General features: G+C 34.8%; 2 long non-coding RNA genes across 2 annotated transcripts; both read left to right on the plus strand.

The window, feature by feature from the left end:
- On the plus strand, window positions 1-23,243 carry LOC135273637 (uncharacterized). The gene is made up of 3 exons (XR_010341390.1): window positions 1-147; window positions 16,857-16,967; window positions 22,930-23,243. It is a non-coding gene; the product is annotated as an uncharacterized LOC135273637 (long non-coding RNA).
- Window positions 12,225-15,878, plus strand: LOC135273636 (uncharacterized). The gene is made up of 2 exons (XR_010341389.1): window positions 12,225-12,426; window positions 14,617-15,878. It is a non-coding gene; the product is annotated as an uncharacterized LOC135273636 (long non-coding RNA).
- Window positions 23,244-23,792: the final 549 nt, after the last annotated feature.

Genomic DNA, 23,792 nt, shown 5'->3' on the forward strand with positions numbered 1-23,792 from the left:
CCCAGAGAAAAGATAAGCAAACAGGCAGATCTTCCTGTTACCAAACATACAGACCTAACTTCAACTTCATCCTCCCATTCCAACGAAGACTCCATCTAATGTCTCCTCTGTATGAGTGGATGCTTCCTCCCTGGAACCTTGATATAGGCAATTAAACATTTTGAGCTTTTCATTTTTAAAACCAAGCACTCATGGTGGCAACCATTCCCCCACCTCATAATATGTGGTCCTAATGCCACTCTGTCTTTCACAATTAAGCGCTATATGGATATATTTCCACCCACTTTGTCCACTTTATGCCTTCCCACTGACCAGGTCTGTTTGAACCTCCACCACTGGCTCTGTTCCGTCCTCCATAGAGGGCTCCACTAAGGTGGCCTCCGTGAGAGTCCACATGATAGACTCTTACCATTTGCATTTAACCTGACTTCTGGGCGCATTTTGACACTGACTAGCAGACTTCACTTCTTGACATACTTTCTTCTTTTTTTTCCCTTAATTTACTCTGACCAGTGTATGAACCCCTTTTTCTAATTCTACCTCCTTTACACTAAAGTGTTTGGAATTTTTCACGGCTCAGCCCTAACAGTTGTTCTCTTCTTATTTTATTTTTTCTAAGTAACTTTAGCACATACACTCCTATGATTTTATTTGCCATCTTTATGTTGTTAAATACTTCTTTTTTTTTTTTTTTTTTTTGAGGCAGAGTCTCACTTTTTTGCCCAGGTGGGAGTGCAGTGACAGCATCAATCTCAGCTCAGTGCAACCTCCACCTCCTGGGTTCAAGCGATTCTCCTGCCTCACCCTCCCGAGTATCTGGGATTATAGATGCCCACTACCATGCCCAGCTAATTTTCATATTTTTAGGAGAGTGGGGTTTCACCATGTTGAACCAGGCTGGCCTCGAACTCCTGACCTCAGGTGATCCACTCGCATCTGCCTCCATCTCCCAAAGTGCTGGGATTATAGGTGTGAGCCACTGCATCTGGCCCAAATATTTCTTTTCAGAACAAACCTATCTTCTACATTCTAGGCTCATATGTAACCTTATTGATGTGCTCACTGAGAAGTCTCCAGAAACCTGAAACTCACTGTGTCTAAAACTAAGGTCTTTCTCCAAATATTTGTTCTTCTTTTCCCTGCAAAATCACTTATTTTAGTAAATAATGCCATCATTCACTTCATGGTTCATGCCAGAAATATAAAAGTGATTTTTAACTCTTCCCACTCCTTCAACCCTCACTTTTAATCTATCACTAAATCATGGTGACTCTACCTTCCAAATAATTCTCAAAGAAATCTATACCATTTCTGTATTCACTGTCACCACCTTACACTGTGCCACCATCATTTTGACTTTGTCTACTGCAATAGCCTCTAACCAACATCACACCCCTAAGATTCTATCCCTCCAACCCAATCTTTACTTACAAGTCAGGCACATGCTTTCCAAATGCTAATCTCCAACACTTCTCTATTTAGAACCTAACCTAATTTAGCAGTATTCTGTTACTTCTGTTTTTTTCTGAGATGGAGTCTCACTCTTGTTGCCCAGGCTGGAGTGCAGTGACAAGATCTCGGCTCACTGCAACATCTGCCTCCCAGGTTCAAGCGATTCTCTTGCTTCGGCCTCCCGAGTAGCTAGGACTACAACCACATGCCACCATGCCCAGCTAATTTTTGTATTTTTAGTGGAGATGGGATTTCTCCATGTTGGTCAGGCTGGTCTCGAACTCCCCACCTCAGGTGATCCACCCGCCTCGGCCTCCCAAAGCGCTGGGATTATAGGTATGAGCCACTGCACCCAGCCCTGTTACTTTTGATAATGGTCTGAAACCATAATCCAGGCAGTAACTCCTTGCATAATACAGACTCAGTGTCTGCCTGAACTTGTGCCATTCTGGCCCTCAATGCTCCAGAGAGTGGGACCTTGCATATCACCTGTGCTCTTCACCACAGAGACTTTGCCATGCTCTTCTATTTGCTTAAAAAAACCTCTTCATCCCAATCTTTACCTGGCCACATCCTATACATCCTAAAGAATGCCAATTAAATATCACATCTAATAAGGCTACCTAGTTCACCCTGTCAGACCCATGCTACCTATTTTTACAGTACCTTGTACTTCTTGCCACAGTTTTAATCATTTGCATAACATTTACCCCACCCACTGTCCTTAAACAAAAGCTCCAAGAGACAAAGATTATGTCCATCTCTTTTAATTCTGTGAAACTTTTACTTAGCCTTACATCATACACAAGGAAGACATTTACTAAATGTGTGTTAAGTGAATGAACGGATAAATGGAAACTGCAGTTACTAAAATCCTAGTCTTGCCCACGCACAGTGGCTCACCTCTGTAATCCTAGCACTCTGGAAGGCCAAGATAGGTGGATCACCTGAGGTCGGGAGTCCAAGACCAGCCTGGCCAACATGGTGAAACTCTGTCTCTACTAAAAATACAAAAATTAGCTAGGCGTGGTGGTGCATGCCTGTAATCCCAGCTACTCGGGAGGCCGAGGCAGGAGAATCCCTTGAACCCAGGAGGCGGAGGTTGAGATCACACTGCTGTACTCCAGCCTGGGCGACAGAGTGAGATCTTGTCTCAAAAAATAAAATCAATAAAATAAAATTCTACTTTTGAATTTTGTAAGGTAATACCACATAGCTGGGTTCAGACTGAGAGTTGAGCTCCTGGAAATAGCAGAGGGGGGATTACATATACCTAAGAAAAATAAAATATCTGGTGTCATAAAATTCTGTCAGCTTAGGAATGGCCCTAGTTTCACACTTTAATGTACAAAGCTGTGCTGAGAGACCTCTCCAAAGACATGACTGTAATAAGTCTATGTGGCTCAGACAGCCTCTGTGATGGCAAGTGTTTCGTTTCTAGGATGAATGGGTTTGTATTACATTTATGCATGCCATGAAATTAAATCCCAAGGCCTCACAAGCTCAGAATTCACCCTGTCAAATCACACACACATATGAGGAGGCTGAGTTTTCTTATCCAAATGCTTTCACTTATGATACATATTACAGTTGGTTATATAAATGGCTTTTCCATTGATTTGCTGTTACATTTCTTTTCTCTGTTTTTTTTTTTTTTTGCTCTTTTCCTTTGAAATTGGAGACAACAGTATTGTCACTTCCAAAATGTACTAATAATAACAGAGCTATTCTTTTAAAAAGTAGAAATATTTCATTTCATGAGAATAGATGTTTATACCCTTGACTTCTCCTTTACATTTATTGGACTATTTTCCTTCAGATCTTTCTTAGAGGATTAATTTTACATGGTGTGGGGCATTTGCAAGTTTAACTGCATCAACCTGTTTTCTGTGGTGTAATGATGGCAAAAAATGATAGGGATATACAATATTTTCTAGTATTGCTTTACTCTAAAAATGGAGAAGTATATGCAACATATTTCTTGGTCCTATATATATAAAATGTCTCTGTTCCCAAATAAGTAAACCATAAATTAATGAAAATATGGGCTAAATTATGTGTGTTCATTAATTTAGATAACAATTTTGCTTGTGGCTAGGAAAATGCTAATAAATATTCTTGACAGACATAAATACTCAGATTATTGTCATGGAACAGAACGCAGCTACATAGCTTATTAACACCATTTTCCCTTTTTTTTTCCCTATATCCTTGCTTGTTTCTCCTTTTATTTAGTGGAGTTTTGCTTGTTTATGGTCATTTGCTTGATGATAACTGTTGTTTGTTTTACAGTTGTTCCTATAAAAACTCAGGCAAAAATATCCCTTTCTCTGGTTATTTGTATCAGTGTTTCTGATTTTTTTAGAAACACTTTTAAAAATTAGTGTTGACATTGACCCATTGAAGATCTATAATACTCTCTTGCTTTTTTCTCATTTCTAGGAAGAATTGAGAAGTCACACATAGTCTCAACTATGCAGACATCTGTCTGCTTCCTCTAAGGAATATTGAGACATCTTAAGATAATTTTCTACACGCTGAAAGCACTTAGCATTTAATTGTGTATTCTGTTGCATTTTTCTTTGACTTCATAGATAGCATAAAATTGAACTATAGACAAGAGAAGGCAACTTATAAAAGGAACACATAAAAAAGTTGTATATATGGAATTGATGACTTCCCCAGTAATGAATTACTAAGATAAATGTTAATCATTTTAAGCTATTATATTGACAAATCTTAATGCAAATTATAAGGAAAGAACTTAGATAAAAGACAAGGATTCTGGAAACATTTGGAGAAAGCATAATACTTTATTTCATTATAAACAAGAATATCTCTGGCTCACCTGTCCAAATGGCTGAGAAAGGCAGTAGATTCCCAGATCAGAGAGAAGTCTTTAGCTCTGTGGGTTGAGGAATCCTTAAGAAGAAACTTGTGAAGGGCTTTCCCTCCATGGGCTTGTGAGATCATCGTTAAGGGAGCCTGTGAAAAAATACTGTGGGAATATTGGAAAGGACTTGGTCTGTAGAAATATGTGAACTGCTGGGGAATTGGGAGAATATTGAACCTGAATGTGTGTGTGTGTGTGTGTGCGTGCATGGGCCTTGTTTCCTTGGCCTTCAAAATAAAAGACAGAGCAGAAAGGTTGAATTGAGTTATCCCTACTTCGGAGGCTAAGAGAATAAGAGAAAACCAGGTTATAGTTAGAAAGTTTCCTCCTGTCCTCCTACTGTTGTAAGGTTTAGCCACAGAAGATTGTCATTTAACTTCCATTTCCTCTGAGAGTTCTTCCACTTAGGATGCTTCAGCAACCAAAGTTGATCCCAAGAGATCACAGGAACCCATCGTAATTACACATACTTTGCATCTAAGTAGCCAGCAAAGGGAGGTTAAATAGAGCCATCACTAGGCAAAACCCAACCAACCAACTCACCAACCAACAATCTCTGATGGAGACAATTGAGGTTACAAACAGCAATATATGACAACAACATGGTAAAAACAAAAAACAAACAAACAAATAAAAACCAAAAACCATTGCAATGATTGCAGCTCAGTACAAAATAAGACTTTCTAGAATAAAAATTTAATTTTTAAAAAATTTATTTTTATTCATTTAGGGGTACAAGTACAGTTGTGTTACATGAATATACTGCATAGTGGTGAAGTGTGGGCCTTTAATACACCCATCACCGGAAGCACATCCATTACACCCAATAGGTGGAAGATTCAGTAGGTGAGTTGAAATATGGAATGATTATTGTTAAGACTAAAACTAGTGGCCTGAAAGAGCGAATGAAAGAATATTATCTCAAAGTACAGACCAAAAATATGAAAAAAGAGACAATTTGAAGTGAAAGATATTAAATCTGGAGGACCCATTTCAGAAACTTAGCATCTAAGTCACAAGAGTTTTAGAAGGTGAAAAGGAAACTTTTTACACAAAGTAAACTGTGTGATGGGAAATACATAATAACTATTTAATGACTGAAGAATGTGTCCATAATCTGGAGAAAGACTGGCTTCTACAGAATGAAAAGCTGCATTAAGCTTCTTGAAGTAATAATGAGAAAAATATATGCTAACAAGATTCCTGACCTCTTAAGGATAAAAAGAAAAATATGTGGAAACTTTCAGATAGAAAATGTGAAGCTCCTAAAAATAATTTGAATGGAATCAGACATGTTTTCTGAAATATTGAAAAGTAAATGACAGTAAATTCCACTTGCAGATTACTGAGAGAAAAGGATAGTATCCCCAAAAAATTGTATATCTATTAAAAGAGAGATAGGTATGTGTAGTTAGATGTTGATTTCAACTAAACCACCTGAGAAAAATACTTGAGAAAGTACATTAGTGAAAAGACAAGTAATTCACAGCTGAGAATTCAAGCTGATAATCCATTACAATGGATTATAATGAAAGGGAGATTATTATGATAGTCTAGACCAAATTGAACTATTTTGGGGAGACATAGGAGTTGGAATAGGTGGAGGAGAAGATAGAAAATACTTCACAGATCTCATCAACAGTAGAGAAGATGAAGAGAATATTGTAAGGCATCATCTTATTGTATGAGGTTAAACTGTAGTTTACAAAAAGCATCTTGGTGGTGCTCCGTTACACAGATAAGCAGCATTGTATTTTCACATAATGACAGAGAACTGTGTGTGTGATTACAAATGATAGGGAAAGTAATTTCACTACTAAAGGAATAAAATAATAGAAGAGAACATACTAATTAAAAAGGGGGAAATAGAGTGATTGGCAACCACTAGAATGTAAGTTCTGTAAGGGCAGATATTTTTGCCTCATTTGTACTCTGATATAAAGATTCTGGAAAATCTTGGCACATAGAGGAGACTCAATACACATTTTTTTTAAAATGAAAACAGGAAACTACAAACTAAAATAACCCATGAAATAAGATCAAATAAATAAAATTAAGCACACTATTTATTAAATTCCAATGCTATATATATATATGTATACACACACACATATATAATACATACATACACACACATACAAACACACACATATATATATAATGACAAATGGATTAACTAACTGTTAACCCAGAATTCTATACCCAGGAGAAATGAAACTATTTTTATATAATACAAGGTAAAATATAATATTTTCAGATAAAATAACACTAAGGAAACTTTTCCTGAGATATGCATTACAAGAAGTGCCAAAGTAAGTTCTTTAGAGTGAAGGAAAATATTGCCAAATGAAAACTCGGATCTTCACGAAGTAATTAAAATTACATATCTGGCATAAATTATTATAGGCATCATTACTATTTAGGTAGGCAAATTGATTAGTCTTTCCTTTACTACACTTATATCTTAAATTTTTGTGTCAATTTTGGTAAGTTGTGTTTTTCAGGGAGTTTGTCTCTTTTTTTTTTTTCTTTTTTTTAGGTCAGTGCAAAAGTAAAAGGAGTTTATCTCTTTCATCTACATTGTTGAATTTGTTCACATACATTTGTTTTATAATATTTCTTTATTAACCTTTTATAATGCATGTAGTTATGTCTCTCTTTAGTATTGTTAATCTGTGCTTTTTGTCTTTTTATTGATGTTTGGATCGAAATTTATCAATTTTATGAATTTATGTAAGAACCTACATTTAGTTTTGTTCATCTTGCTATTATTTGTCTGTTTTCTGTTTAATTTTATTTGTTCTTATTTTTTAATTTGTCTTTGAATCTGATCTTTCTTCTTCTTGAGGTAGAAACTTAGATAAATGATTTTAAACATTTTCCTTTCTTAAATATGTGTATTTAAATGTCCGTATTTGTTTGAAAACACTAATTTAACTTAATCCCACAAATTCTAAAGTGGTTTGCCTTTTATATTTTTCAGTTCAAAATATTTAATAATTTTCATTGTGATTAAAACAATAGCTTTATTAAGATATATTTAACTCATGACAAAGTTAATCCTTTTTAGTATAAAATACACAGAAATACAACAATTATTAATCTAATTTTAGAATATTTTCATCACTCCCAAAAAGAAATCTTTTCCAAATTAGCAGTCATTTCCTATTCCTTCTTTCCTGCAAACTCTGGCAACTGCTAATCTCTTTCTGTTTCTGTGGATTTGCCTATTCTGGACATTTCATATAAATACAATCATACAATATGCACCCTTTTTTGACTGGCTTCTTTCACTTAGCACAATGTTTGTGAGATTCATTCATGTTGTAGTATCAATCAGTACTCCATTTTTATTACCAGATGATATTCCATTGCATATGGATAACTCACATCTTCTTTATCTATTCTTCAGTTGTCAGACATTTGGGTTGTTTCCCTTCTTGTCCACTAAAAATAATGCTGCTTTGAACATTCATACACAGGTTTTTGTGTGTTGGTCCATAGGGTTTTAGAAGTGTGTCACCTAATTTACAAACATCTGGGAATTTTTTGATTATCTTTTAGCTATTGATTTCTAGTTTAATTTCATTGTAATCAGAGATCAGATTCTAGAAAACTTAAGTATTTAAAATTTACTAAGTCTTAGCTTATTTTTTTATTACTCCATGTTTGCCTGGAATTCCTGTTTATTCTGTTATCTTTGTGAGTAGGTTTCTGTACACATTAGTTAGTCCAAACTGGCTAATAGAGATGTTCAAATCTTTTACATATTTATATATTTTTTGTCTACTTGTAGCAATTACTCAAACAGAATCAACATTTTTCTTCAATTATTATTAGAGATTTATTTATATGCTTTTCTGTTTTTCTCAGTCAATTTTTTGTTTTAGTATTTTTAGGGTATGCCACTAAACGTATAAGAACTTTTATTATCATGTCTCCTTTGTAGATTGACCTTTTTGATATTATAAAATGATCAATTTGAGTAATAGTCTGTATCCTGAAGTCTACTTCATCTGTTACTAACATAGTCACACTGGCTTTCTTATTATTAGATTTCCCGTGACTAGTTTCCACGGTTTTTTTTCATCTTTTTACTTTCAACATATATCCCTCCTTCTAGTTAAAGTGCATGTCATTAACTTTTTTAAAAAAAAATACAACCTGACAAATCTCTGCCTTTTAACCGAAATGTTTATCCATGTACACGTTAGTAAAATATTGCTGACTAACAAATTGCTATTTCCTTGAATTCTTTTTTTCAAAATTATTTATGCTAGCTATTAAAATACATATCCTCTGTGGCTAGCAGCAGAGCTCACCAATTCAGACCTGGACTCCAGCTGTCTTTTTTGGGTTGGAGTCCATACCTTTTTGGTGTGTTTCAGTGGAAAATATAAAGCAAGTATCTTGATTTCTAAACCCAGGAATTTTAGAATTGGCCCCTATGAGTGAAGACTTTTGGAGCTTTATAAGATCTTTGGCAATAGTGATCGCAAACCAATTATGAGCTCCAAACTTCCTTCTCAGATAACTGTTGGGAGCAATGGCATCTCAATTTGTCCCTGGAATGGATGGAAAGGGTATAATCTTGTGAATAGATCACTTTAAAAAATTCTACTATTTGCTTATTAACCTTGTATCTCTTTAAATTTTGTTGTGTTTATAATGATGTGCTTTATTGGCAACAAATTATTAACTTGGTGTTTACCAACAGTAGCTTTAGTAGATTATTTTGCAATCTATCAGTCAATTATATGTTGTAAATATATATTATATAGAGAGAATCCTGAATTCATCACAGTCTACCTTGAATTAATAGTTTGCCATTTTACAAATAATGTAAGAATTGAACAAAAGTCATCCACCATTTAAACAGATTGGGATCTATTTTTCTTCTAGTTATAAGCAATATAATATTTTCCAACTGCATTTTCTTTAAAGAATCAGTCATCTCTTAAGGAAATTCTTAGAAAGCATTTTTACATGTATTTATTACTACTTTGGCTCTTCATTTCTTCTTTCAAAATTAGTCTTCTGGAATTATTTCTCTTCAGAAGAAAGAACTTCATTTAGTATTTACTATAGTGCAAATTTCATGATGATGAATTATTTCACCTTTTTCTTAAATATATTTTTTCACTTTTATTTTTAGAAGATAATTTCTCTAGTTATATGCTTCCTTTTCAGCACTTTAAAAACTTTATGTTATTGTCTCCTAGGTTCTGCTATTTCTGATGATAAATATTCTTATTTTTGTTTCATTGAATGAAATTACCCTACTGTATCTGGCTAGTTTAAATATGTTGTCTTTATCTTTGGTTTTCAGCAGCTTGCCTACAATGTAGTAAATTGTAGGGTTTTAAAGTATTTGTTTGTTCTCCTTGTCTCTTTGTCCTGATGTATTTTGTCAATTTTGTGAAATCCTCAGCTATTATCTCCTAAATATTGCCTCCAGACTATCTTTTTTTCCTCCCGTTTTGGAACTCCCATAGAGTACATACTAAATCACTTGATATTATTTAACAAACTTCAGACTGTTTCTGTTTTTCCGTTTTCTATTTTTTTTCCCATTGTGTTTGAGAATGGATAATTTGTGCTATGCTTTATTTAAATTCACTGACTCTTTCCTCTGTTGATGCAATGTTTTCAAACCCACTGACTGAATTGTTGCTCTCTGGTTTATGATTTTTAAAAATTTCTATTTGGTTCATTTTTCTGTTACTTCTCTCTGCTGAAAGTCCTCTGTTCACACTTGTTATCTAACTTTTTGATGGGTTATTTTAAAGTTCTTTTCTGGTACTTTCAATAGCTGAGCCTTCTGTACATTTCCCTATATGGGTGGTTTCTTTTTACGACAATAGGTTACATTTCCTTCCTCGCTCACCTGCCTCATACACATTTTATTGTATGGCAGATATTACACATTTTAAAAACCATTAGAGACTGAAATAAATATCTTTTTACCCCCATAGGCCCCTGTATTGAGGAACTTTCCTTTTGAATCTTAGCTGGAGTTGAGCTGTGTGGGAACTGGGACATAGCTTTAATATTTTCTCTTTTCCTCTGGTTACAGCTATCATGACTGTGAGGTCAGGACCCTTTCACCGAAAGAGTTCTTCCTCCCATGCTCCATCAAAATACAAGATGTCTTTCTGCCTTCTGGCCTCATCACTAGCAGCCACTTACTCTAGTGTGTAGAATTAACTTTGCTTATGGGATGTATTAGCCCACACAGTACTTTAAAGTTTGACTATACATATACATATATTTCTTGTCTTGGAAAAGTCTCTCTAACTATGGCAGCTGACTTTTTTGTTTTTGTTGTTTTTATGGTGGTCTTTTTTTTTTTTTTTTTTTTTTTTCAATGTTTTGCTCTGTTGCCAGGCTGGAGTGCAGTGGAATGATCTGGGCTCACTGCAACCTCCAAATCCCTGCTTCAAGCGATTCTCCTGCCTCGGCCTCCTGAGTAGCTGGGATTACAAGCACGTGCCACCATGCCCAACTAATTTTTGTATTTTTAGTAAAGATGGGGTTTCACCATTTTGGCCAGCGTGATCTTGATCTCCTGACCTAGTGATCTGCTCTCCTCAGCCTCCCAAAGTACTGGGATTACAGGCGTGAGCCACCACGCCCAACCAGTAGCTGGTTTTATACCAAGATTGAACCACTTCTCCATGGTACAAAAATTGCTATTGGTATTTACTTACCTAGAAGTACACATCTTACTCATCTATCTTTATCCTTGCACTGATGCCATATTGCTCAATGATTGTGGTTTTAGGATTGCTTTAAATAATTAGTATGCCATATTCCTTCTTTTTAAGATTATTTATATTAGTTTCATAGCCTACTTTTTTGGGGAGGTGGGCAGGAAAACTCTCGATTATCTTATTCATATCATATTAAGCATATAATGATATAAAATGGCATTCTAATAATATTGAGTTATTCTGTCTAGGAATACAGCATTTTGTATTTGAACATTTTTAATTTCCAGTATAGCAAAACACTACATGATTTTTGCGGCTGTACCGGTACTTGATGAGAATTACTACAGCGCAATGGTAAAGGATGCAGACTGGAATAAGACTGAAGGGATCACACCCTGCCTCTACTTTCTCGCCACTCAATTTTGGATCATAGTAAGTCCTTCCTTCACATCACTGATAGTTTCTTGGAAACTGTGACTTTAACCAAACAACGTACAGCCCATCCTCAAATAACATTGTTTCCTTTCATGTTTTTTGTTATTACATTGAAGAGAAAAATTATTGGTTGCATTATACCTCATTTCACCTAAAGTTGCAGTTTCTAAGAGCCTATTAATGACATTAAGGGAGGTCTTACTGTAGTTAACAAATTCTAAGTTTCCTCAAGTGTAAAATGTGCAGAATAATAGCACTCACTTCATACGCAGCCTGACTGTGAAGATTGAGTTAATGCAGCAACAGCAAATGGTCCGACAGACTATTTTTTTTTTTTTACATTATTACACTCTTTTTTCCAATGTATTATCATGAAAAAAATGAATCTTTTTAGGTAGCTTTTGAGGAAAAGAAACGAACCTTCACTTACAAAGTCCTCAGCTGATGTGTATTGGGTCTCATTGGCCCAAATTGATTTATATATTTTCCCCTGAGTGTGATAAGGTATGTTGGTTATGGTCTGATCTTTCTCATACCTGGAGTGAATAGTGGAGTTAGTTTAACTACAAGTTTCCTCAATTTTGCCCCAGGAAAATATTTACAGTTATGCTTGTATTTATATCGTCTACCTAAAACATGCATATGTTTTTATATTTTCTTTTATTTATTTATTTATTTTATTTTATTGCATTTTAGGTTTTGGGGTACATGTGAAGAACATGCAAGATTGTTGCATAGGTACACACGTGGCAGTGTGATTTGCTGCCTTCCTCCCCATCACCTATATCTGGCATTTCTCCCCATGCTGTCTCTCCCCAACTTCCCATCTCACGCTGTCCCTCCCCTATTTCCTCCCAACAGGCCTGGAAACCATCATTCTCAGCAAACTGACACAAGAACAGAAAATCAAACACCACATGTTCTCACTCATAGGTGGGTGTTTTTATATTTTCTTAGTTGATTTTTTTTTTCTTTGAAAGGGAGTCTGGCTCTGTCGCCCAGGCTGGAGTGCAATGGCACCACCTCAGCTCACTGCAAACTCTGCCTGCCAGGCTCAAGGGAGTCTCCTGCCTCAGCCTCCTGAGTAGCTGGGATTACAGGTGCCTGCCACCACGCCTGGCTAATTTTTGTAGTTTTAATAGAGATTAGTAGAAATGGAGTTTTACCATGTTGGCCAGGCTGATCCCAAACTCCTGACCTCAGGTGATCCGCTGGGCTTGGCCTCCCAAAGTGCTGAGATTACAGGCGTGAGCCACCATGCCTGGCTTTTATCTTTATTTTTTTGACAGCTATTGATATCATCTTATTTTCAGAGCTATATTCTGAAGACCTCATATACATAAAATGAGGAGGCCTTGTAATCTGACATTCTGAATTACTAAAATACTTAAAATATTAACAATTAAATTTCTTTTGAGATAATATTATTATTTACTGAGTTATTTTCAGTGACTGTCTTATCCAGATACTGACAGTGATCTTGCTGCCTCATGTTTTCTCCTTATAGACTAAAACTGGATTCATAAAAATGCATGTTCCCTACACAACAGAAATATATAGGTTATGTTTTCAAACATACTACTACTAATTATAATTATTTATTTGAATGTCGATATAAAGTGCTATAATAAATCTTTTAAATAATGCTTTTTAAAGATATTTTATTTTTAATTAAAAATAATTATATATATTTATGGGATGCAGTGTTAGGTATGATATGCTTTACATTGTACAGTGATTGAATCAGGCTAATCAACATGTCTATTACCTCACATAATTATCATTTTTTTGTGTTCAGAACACTTAAAATTTACTTTTACTAATTTTGAAATATATATCCAATAGTGTTTCTAATTTTATAGAAGGACCACTCATCTGTCCTTTGTACATTGATGAATTATATGAAAAGCCATGAAGTAATCTAGAGATGATGAGATTGGGAATAAGAATGATGGAGTTTATATCTTTAGTTATTTTTCTTCATCAAGCTGCTATGGTATCAAAACTCAATTCACAGCAGAGGTCATAGTGTAAAATTAGTTTATTGGACTGAATTTGAAGAAGCCAATTCCAACCAACATTTTAAGTTTATTTTACATCCAAGTTAATGGTCACTTCATTTTCTTAAATGGTGATCTTGTTCTATTTCTCTTAGTCTTACTGATGTGAACTGATGTTTGCTGTAACAACTCGCTGACTACTCTTCCTTCTTTGAATCACTTTATTATTCTATCCCAATACTCTTCCTTAGAACTTAGTATACTAGAGTACATGAGCAAACTGTCAAAATGTAGTGAAAGTGGACAGGACTTGAGCTTCTTTTTTGAAGCAATTCAGCTGTTGACTCATCCTGCAGTAAGAGGCAGAGTGTCAGAATATTACCTAGAAAGTGACAATAAAATTTACTTTTCTGAAGTATTGTAAGGTGGCATTCTCCCTCTCTCTCTCTCTCTCTCTCTCTCTGTGTGTGTGTGTGTGTGTGTGTGTGTGTGTTTGAAAATTACAGATAGTTTCTAGATTTAAAAAAGCAAGAGGCTTCCAGAACACTGTCACTGAGAATTCGTCTTTTTCATAGTGTATGTTATAGTGAAAATGACTAGAAATTAAAAACCTTTGTAGGCTGCAATTATAATTCAGAATGTCAGTAAGAAATAAAACACATTTTTATTGATTGAAACTTTTCATAACACAAGATGTATTTCTGATGTAGCATTTAAGTAAGAAAAGCAAAATATTTTAGTGTCATCCCTCCAATGAAAGACACAAATTACACTCAAGAAGACATGGAATTTTTAAAAGTAATTAAGTGGCTGTTTGTCTTTATGAATTGCAAACATTAGTAAATAGAACTGTGCCTCCATTCATACTACTGCATATCTTTTATCAAAGCAGCAGTTTAAAATTTTTAGTTTTATATTTTTTAAATGTTTTTCAATCAAACAAACTAATTATCAATTTGTGTATTCTATTTTTTCTTCATTATTCTGGCTAAACATGCATCAATTTTATTGATATTGTCAAAGAACCAACTTTTAAAAGAAATTTTGCTACTGATTTAATGTGTTTAATTTCATTGATTCCTGTCTTAATTCTTACTCTTCCTTTTCTTCCGTTTGGTTTCAGCTTATATCGCCCTTCATTCTCTAGTTTTCTAAGGTGAGCATTAGACTATTGGCTTTGGGTTTTTCTTATTTTCTAGCATATGCATTCAATGCTGTAAATGTTACGTAAGCACTGCTGCTCACAATGTGAAATCACGTGATATCTATGTGTGGCATGTCTATTTGTTCTGATTCACAAATTGATGTTTTCCAAATTGAAGCAATCTCCTGTTATGCAATGAGTCGATCACTTGTTAAAATCCTTAGGCCCCACATTCATCATTTGGAATCATAAAACCTTAGAGATATAAAGATCCAATCTTTCCTATAAATGTATTCCAATGATTAATACCCAGAGTAGTAAAATGACTTGCAGGAAGTTATCCAGTAGCTCCATCCCCTCTTACAGCTACTTCTATTGAGGACAACTGACCCATAATCATCCAGTAGATAACGAGCTTCATTTAGAACCAGTCTACATGTTGCCAACTTCATAGTACCCAGAAGTTGTATGAAGCTTAGTTACAATTTTAAAATGCATGGCGCTCAGGTAACGACAAAATGCCAGCCAAGCCAGTGATAAAAGTGAGGATGAAGACAACTATATTGAATGAAAGATTGAATTTTTCTAACTCATCATTCCGATGCCATTTCTTCATAGCAGAGCATAAAATATATACAAATACATTAAATTGTACAGTGGACTAATGGATGCAGTGAGTTTCTTTTCACCTTATCAGCTGGAGCTTACCTCCATACATGTACTAATTAAATGTCCTAACCAAGAGCAGGAGTTCTAAGATCTACCATGAAAGTGTTGCCAAAAAGACGACTAGGTGCTTGGGACCCTGGAGACAGCTGAAAAGACAAGTCAAGGAAACTGGACAGCAGAGGGGGAATACTGAAAGCGAATTTCTTCTAACTGAATTGAATGAAACACTTCTATTACTTTTATCTATTATCTGCATAGAAACTTGATAAAGGATAGGATGATGAAACATTTTTGTGAACTATGATATTTAAACACTTATTCATATAACTTTCTAAAGTGCTATATTTTCATTTACAGATCACAATTTCACAAGTAAATGTGTTATTCATTTGCTAACAACAGTAATTAAAGTATATCATATCACACTGATCAAACTTGAAAATGCCTCATCTAATAGGACATTTTATAAAATGTCTCATCTCATTTCATGGGTGGAAAAATTCTTCAAGAATGTATAAAATGTATACTTTTATCCTAATGCATTAAACAATTAAATGAAAGGAAATAAAATATCTCTTAACAGTTTAACTTTTTCACATATATATTTTTCAACTCCTGTGTAGAAATTAAATCACTATCTTAAGGGAACACTGTGTAGTATTTATGTGGATTATTTCAGCTACTTATGACTTGCAAGCAAAAAGAGAATCTCAAACTATAGAAAAGATGGTTTTGAAAGTATAACAATGATAAGAACGGTAAGATCACTGGTACTGTAAATGCAACCACAATTCTTTTTTTCCACAGGACTATTTTCATAATAATAGAATATCAAGTACTCTCTATTAGGTTCCAAAAGGATTAGAGAAACAAATGTTTGTTACAAAATGAGAATATTTTAAAATATGTTTTACATCATAGTCAGCAAAAATATAATGTTAGTGTAAAATTAATATAATGGCGACGTTACCCCTTATGTTAAAAGTGAGCAGTTGCCTCTAATTCTGCTTCCACTTTCCATAAATTGTAACCTCCATCAACCCGACAGAAATACTACTTAACAAAGAGTTTAATTCCTTCTTCTTTCCCTCTCTGTGTGGATTTGGGAAATCAGTCTTATTTTCCTGCATATCACCCCTCCCTTTATAAAATGATAACAATAATAGTTTCTTTGTGAGGATTGTTAGAGACAGTGTCAATGCAGCACTTAACATAAGACCTGGTACTTTGCAAGTGATAAAAAATTGGTGGCCATGATAATTAATGCCATCATTTTATGCACACATGGAGAAGGGGCAAGAACAAGGGGGTCAGAAATAGACACAACTGGCTTTAAATTCTTCTTTGTCTCCTACTATCTTTTTGGTCAAGTGAAAGTCAGTTAATTTCTCTCAATCTACATTTTCTTATTAATAAAAGATGGGCTAATGACCCCCTCTTACTGCTGGGTGATGGGTGAGGGTTAAATGAGATTAAAAGTGCAGATCACCTAGTAACAATTAAGTTGATAGGAGAAACTAATACATGCTTCATGTCTTTATTTTCCCCAGAACTCCTTAACTATATATGTACTGATCCATTGTGAAATTAATAAGGAAAAAACATTGAAATAGGTGGCATTGTTGTCAAAGATAGATATGGATGGATAGATGGATAGATAGGTAAGTAGATAGATAGATAGATAGATTTCACTATTTGCATACAATTGCACCTTGCTTTTAGGACAAACTGTTACAGGAAAACATATTTTTATAAAAGTCCAAAAATGACAAAATTATCAAAGAACTATTTTGCAACAAGAATAAAAACTATGAATATACCCCCTGCTAGATGTTCAACAGCTCCTACTACACATTTTAAGGTCAAAGATGGCATGTGCTTTCCTATCTGAAACTGACAGTCACCCTGTTTTCCTTCATTTATCTCTTTTCATAATATAAGGTTGATCCCTTTAAATAGACCACAAGCACTTATCCAGTTCACTTCATAGACAGGTAGCAACAAGAGGAACATTATATTTAACCTTTGCTGCTCAGTAAACTTTGAAATTTTATTTTATCTTGAAGACAATATCTAATAAAGTGGGTGGTGTTATCAGTGCCAACATTTCTTTTTTTTAACACTCATTACTCTCACTTTAAATACTTTTATGCCACATTTATATTTTTATGTTGTAATCTGCTATGGAAAATGCCTTCACTGAGGTATTTTTATATATTTACAACTTACAAGGTAGAATATGATTTTAAAGAGAGCAAAATACAGTGTTGTGAATGGCAGAAAAATCAATATTTTTTGTTTTGTACTTTTGAAGTCTCAGTGCTCAATGCCAACTGTAGACATAGCTAGCATCCTTTGACCCCAGATTTCTGGCCAAAAAATGTGGTCAAGTTGTGCTTGGCAAAGCATTTTAAACCCATCTTCCACCTCTCTTGCCTAGCCAGAGGTCTCTCAAGAACCACTCAAATGGTTCTTTAGGGACATGGGAAGAATGTGAGATGGCAAATGCAATATTACTTAGATCAAATAAATACCAAGATTAGTGATCTGTACTAGTAATGATCTGGATCACTGGAGAACTCGTTTGCAGCCTAAGAAGCAAGCCAATTAGAAGAATAATTAGCTTCCTATCCCACTACCAGTTAGGAAGTCTCCACAGTCTGCAGAATTAAGGGGCAAAGACAATGAGGAGGCAGTGGGTTGTCACTGAGCTCACAACCCACACCCACTTACAAAGTCACCAGAAAGAGCTTCAACATCACTATCACATATGTTGACAGCCATGAACAAGAAATAGATTATTCAAAAAAAATGTAAAAGGTCATTTTTTATCTACCCAGGAGTTAACCCAGATTGCACTATAAATTCATCCCACAAATAAGCTTGCTTACATGCATGCATGCAAATTTTAAGTGTAAAGTTCATTGAAACTTTGTTGACAATTATAAGTTAGTCAAACACTTTTAATAATACCAATATAGGTAACTAGTGAAATTAGAATACACTCATAAATAGAATGCTATGTGGCTATTAAAAGATCTTCACATACATATGTGAAGTGTGTATACAAATATAATATAGATATAATGTATATATAATAGATCAAATAAATATTATACATTACATATAATATTTGTATACACACTTGGTGTGTGTGTGTATACAAATATATAATATATATATTATATATATAATATATATAATATTTTATATATAAAAATAAATATTTACCAATAGAAACATTAACAAATAGTCTCTACTTGTATTATCTTTTTTCTCCTCCCCCTCCCCCTCCCCTTCACTCCCTCCCCTTCCCCCTCCCCCTCCCCCTCACTCCCTCCTCCTCCTCCTCCTCCTCCTTCTCCTCCTTCTCCTCCTCCTTGTCCTTCTCTTGTTTAAACCTCATTTAAAATTAGCTATTTAATTGTAGTGTGTGGAATAGTTACACAATCTTCTTTAGAAAAGAGAAAATTAAGTAAAACAGTTAGTAAATGCCCATCAAGGATAGAAACAAAATTTGAGAGAAAGTTTTCAAATAATTATTAAGATGGCTAAATTTGAGGTCATTTGCTTGTACTGCCAAAAGAATTCTTTAGTATGCTGACAAATAAACTCTGCAAAATTCAACTAAATTACTAGTGTTAAGAAGCCCTCACAGAGTTCCTCTCATTAAAATTGCATCAGAGTGTAAAAGCATCTTCAGAAAATTCTGCACTTTATCAGTTCTTCTGGGAGAATCTGCAAGAAAAAAGCTGTTTTATGAGGCAGGATGATGCATTACGGTAGTTAGCAGTGTGATCTCTAGAGTTATACTTCCTGGGTTCAAGTTCCAGCACAGCCACTTCTCTCTATAGAGAGCTTTGGGAATTTCTCAAATGTTCTGCACCTGTTTCCTCATCTGTTACAGTCAGATAATAATAGCAGACTCCTTGCAGAGTTTTGAGGATCAAATGATTAATATAGCTAATGCACCTAAAACCATGCCTACAAGATAGTGTTTTGTTAAGCATTGATTATTCATGTACTGGTATTGTTATTATTTGCCAATAAAAATACTTACTGAATTATCATGTATATATCATTCTAACATGCAGACGTGGCAAATAAAAAACCATCGATTTATGGTCATTAAACCTGTGTTTTATTCTGACTCTATCACTAATTGGGTATGTGACCTTGGGTGTGTTACTACGTGTCTCCTGGGGTGACTAAGACACTAAATCTGACTTCTCCAGACTTAGTGGGGTTAACTCACCCCATTGTCTTGGGGTTAACTCATCTGATTTTAAAAATGGGGCTAACTCACCTGATTGTCTTGAAAATCAAATGCACTTTTATGAGAAAGTAAGTATCAATGTTGAAACGTTATATACATATGAAAATAGTAATGATAGGAGAAAGTATAACAGTATAAATAAAAATAAGAGTAAGAACAGTAATTTATGTTATAGAAAAAAGGAATACACAGAAACAATAAGAGAAAAATAATATTTCAAAAATCATAATGTTCACATTGAGCCCTATTTTTGCAAGTATTTTAAAACCTTGCATATGCTTTATATCATGTATTTTGAATAACTGTATAAATGATATCTTGCTATACATAATCTTTTGCAAGCTTCTTTCAATCCTTGAGGCTTATTAACTTAATACACATAGGACTAGTTACTTTATTTTAAATTGCAAATAAAATTCCATTATATTAGAAAAATTCTATTCCTGAACTTGCTGAGGGACAGATTTTATTTTGCTGTTACAAATTGTACTGCAATGAATATAGTCATACAAATATCTTTTGAACATGCGTATGAATTTTATCATGAATACATTCCAAGAAATGGACTTGCTGGATTTCATGGCATATGTATGTACACTTTTGTTAAATTTTGTCAGATTTCTCTCTGAAGTGGTCATCTGTCTTATTGAGTATAGCAAGCAGAAATATTTTAAAACTCAATATTTTCCCTTGTATATTTATCCTTAAATGGGAGGTCACTATCAAGGGCACAGAGTAGTATATTGTGCCTAGCACCCTTCACTATTCATTTGAATTTTGGCAAATTTATCTTTTAGACTTACATTCTGAGTATATGTTGACTGTCATAGACTCAAGCCCGATTTACACCTTCGACATCTCTCAAAATGCTTACTGAACTAACATTTTATTAAAGATAAATCAACAATACTGAATATAAATTCACTGAATTTATATCTTAGTAGTCTAAGCCAGCATTTCTTGAATCTTTTGACCTCAAGACATGTTTACGCTTTAATATTTACTGAAGACCCCAAGGAGTTTTTATTTATGTAGTATATTTCTTTCAATATTCTTTTTTTAATTGCATTTTAGGTTTTGGGGTACATGTGAAGAACATGCAAGATTGTTGCATAGGTGCATACGTGGCAGTGTGATTTGCTGCCTTCCTCCCCTTCACCTATATCTGGCATTTCTCCCCATGCTATCTCTCCCCAACTCCTCACCGCCTGCTGTCCCTCCCCTATTTCCCCCCAACAGACCCCAGTGTGTAGTGCTCCCCTCCCTGTGTCCATGTGTTCTCATTGTTCAACACTCGCCTATGAGTGAGAACATGCAGTGTTTGATTTTGTGTTCTTGTGTCAGTTTGCTGAGAATGATGATTTCCAGCTTCATCCATGTCCCTACAAAGGACGCGAACTCATCGTTTTTGATGGCTGCATAGTATTCCATGGTGTATATGTGCCACATTTTCCTTGTCCAGTCTATCATCAATGGGCATTTGGGTTGGTTCCAGGTCTTTGCTATTGTAAACAGTGCTGATTGTATTATGTTATTGGAAATTAAAGCAGAAATTTTAAAAAATATGTGTTTCTATTATAAGGACACATGAACATGAATGTTCATTGCGGCACTGTTTACAATAGCAAAGACTTGGAACCAACCCAAATGCCCATCGATGATAGAATGGATAGGGAAAATATGGCACATATACACCATGGAATACTATGCAGCCATAACAAACGATGAGTTCGTGTCCTTTGTAGGGACATGGATGAACCTGGAAACCATCATTCTCAGCAAACTGACACAAGAACAGAAAATCAAACACCATATGTTCTCACTCATAGGTGGGTGTTGAACAATGAGAACACATGGACACAAGAAGGGGAGCATCACACTGGGGTCTGTTGGGGGGAACTAGAGGAGGGACAGTGGGAGGTGAGGAGTTGGGGAGGGATAACATGGGGAGAAATGCCAGATGGGGAGGAAGGCAGCAAACCACACTGCCATGTGTGAACCTATGCAACAATCCTACATGTTCTTCACATGTACCCCAAAACCTAAGATGCAATTAAAATATATGTGCTTCAATTCATTCTTAAACAGGAAAGATAAATCAATTATACGCTAACATGAATAATATACTTTTATAGATAAAATAATTATATTTTCCAAAACAAGATTTAATGAGAAGCATGGTTTTCTCTTTTTGCAAATGCCTTCCATGTCTGTCTCAACAGAAGAAAGTTAGATTCTCATATCTCCTTCTGAATTTAATTCATTATGCTATGTTGTTTTGATTGAAGTGTATGAAGGAAATCTGGCCTCACAAAGATGTCTAATTGGAAAAAGATGAAGTATTTTAATAGTTTTTACAAATAATTGTAGATACTCTTCCTTGAAACTACCTAAAAACTCAACAAGCATGTTTTCTTAAAGTTTAACTTCAAAATGGAGCCTGAAACCCTATCATAAATTGTACATCATGTGTTATATTAAAATCTATTGTCTATCTTGTATTTGGAATGGATTTTTCACCCATTTATTATTGTGTAGCACTATTATGCAGTAAGGAGTTAATGCAGCAGACTTGAGTTGCTCCCATTAAAAAGGCTTAATTTCAGGGATGGGCCTTGGTTGGCATCTGGGAACTTGGGTTTTGGAATGTTCCCTATATTAATAAAACTGTGTTGCCCACCTAGGGCACTGAACACCTGCTTTTCTTTGGGGAGTCTGGAATTTTAGTAGCAGTAGCTGGTCATTGTGCCTATGTGCCCAGCCTCCAATGAAAACCCTGAACTCCGAGTCTCAATTCAGCTTCCCTGTGCAGAAACACTGCTCATATTTTGCTGCATTTCAGTGCTAGAGGAAGAAGTGAGCTCTCTGTACTCTCCTAGAAGAATGAGAACTTCTGAAGCCTGTTCTTGGATTACTCCAAACTCCACCCAATGTGTTTTATTGTCTTTGCTGATTGCTATTATAAGCTACAGTCTGCCTTTCAGTTCTGCAAGTCCCCAAAACAATGATGCATCAGTCATTTGGAAATATCGATTTAGTGAGATATTCAGCTCTTCTTAAAGTTGGCATGTTTCATCAGAGAATATAAAAAAATCACTATTGTTAACATCTCCATCAGTCTCTTCAGAAAACTGTTCATGTATGAGAAGCCATCAGTTTCACAGTTGCCAATAAACGTTTTACAAGGTTCTGAGTTTTACAGGAAAGTTCAAATTTTCCATTGGCAATAAATAGTATCATATTTTTCCTTGACAGTTATGTTTGGTTTGTTTTCTAGTAGATTTCTGCTGGATATCCAAACCTGAATAAACCTAGTTTGTCTCTGTGTTTTTTTGTTTTTTTTTCAGGTGAAAATCATGTTCCATGAAAGAAGGGTTAGTTCAGCTTGCAACGCAAACAAGTATAGGTATTCTTCATGGGATGACCGTCATATTTGGATTGTAATAAAAATGCTTCAGACAAACTTCTCATTTCATCCTTAGAGTATTAAAAATATGTATGTTTAAAGCTTGAGATTTAACACTGTATTTTTACTGTTTCAATAAGGTAATTCTTAAGCAAAATTGGCATTTTTTTAAAGTTTCTAAAGTTAGGTCAGTTTTTAAAAAACTAGCCATTAAACACCACCTTGACTAAGATTTCAGTTTCAATAAAGTGACATTATTATTCAAATGGTTTTGATGTCATGGATCCTGGAAGCCTTTCAGAAACCCCCAGTGGTGGATCACACTTTCGGAACCACTGTTCTAAGCCCTATTTTGTTTTGCGCTATTTACTCACTGAAATGTACTGATGGGGGTGGGATGGTGATTGGGGTTACAGCATTAATGCAACACACCTCAAAAAGCAACTTTTACAGAACAAAAAATAAACCCTCAATTTGCTGGCTGTTTCAGATCTTGCAACTCTAAGTTAGGATCAGATGATGAAATAAATGAATACATTTTTATTCTTGCTTCTCAGGGTGTCAAATAACTTCAAAAGGGATGGAAAACTCAAAAATAAGCTGGGGATGATAGCTCACACCTTTAATCCCAGTAATTTGGGAGGCTGAGACAGGAAGATTGCTTGAGCCCAGGAGTTCAAGATCAGCCTGGACAACATGGGGAGACCCCTGTCTCTACAAATATATATATTATTACATATATAAATATATATATATTTTAAATTAACTAGTTACACTATTGTGCTCCTGTGGTCACAGCGACTC

Source organism: Aotus nancymaae, unplaced genomic scaffold (assembly GCF_030222135.1).
Source record: "Aotus nancymaae isolate 86718 unplaced genomic scaffold, 86718_ANA_hifiasm-v0.15.2.pri h1tg000008l, whole genome shotgun sequence".
Lineage (NCBI taxonomy): Eukaryota > Metazoa > Chordata > Mammalia > Primates > Aotidae > Aotus > Aotus nancymaae.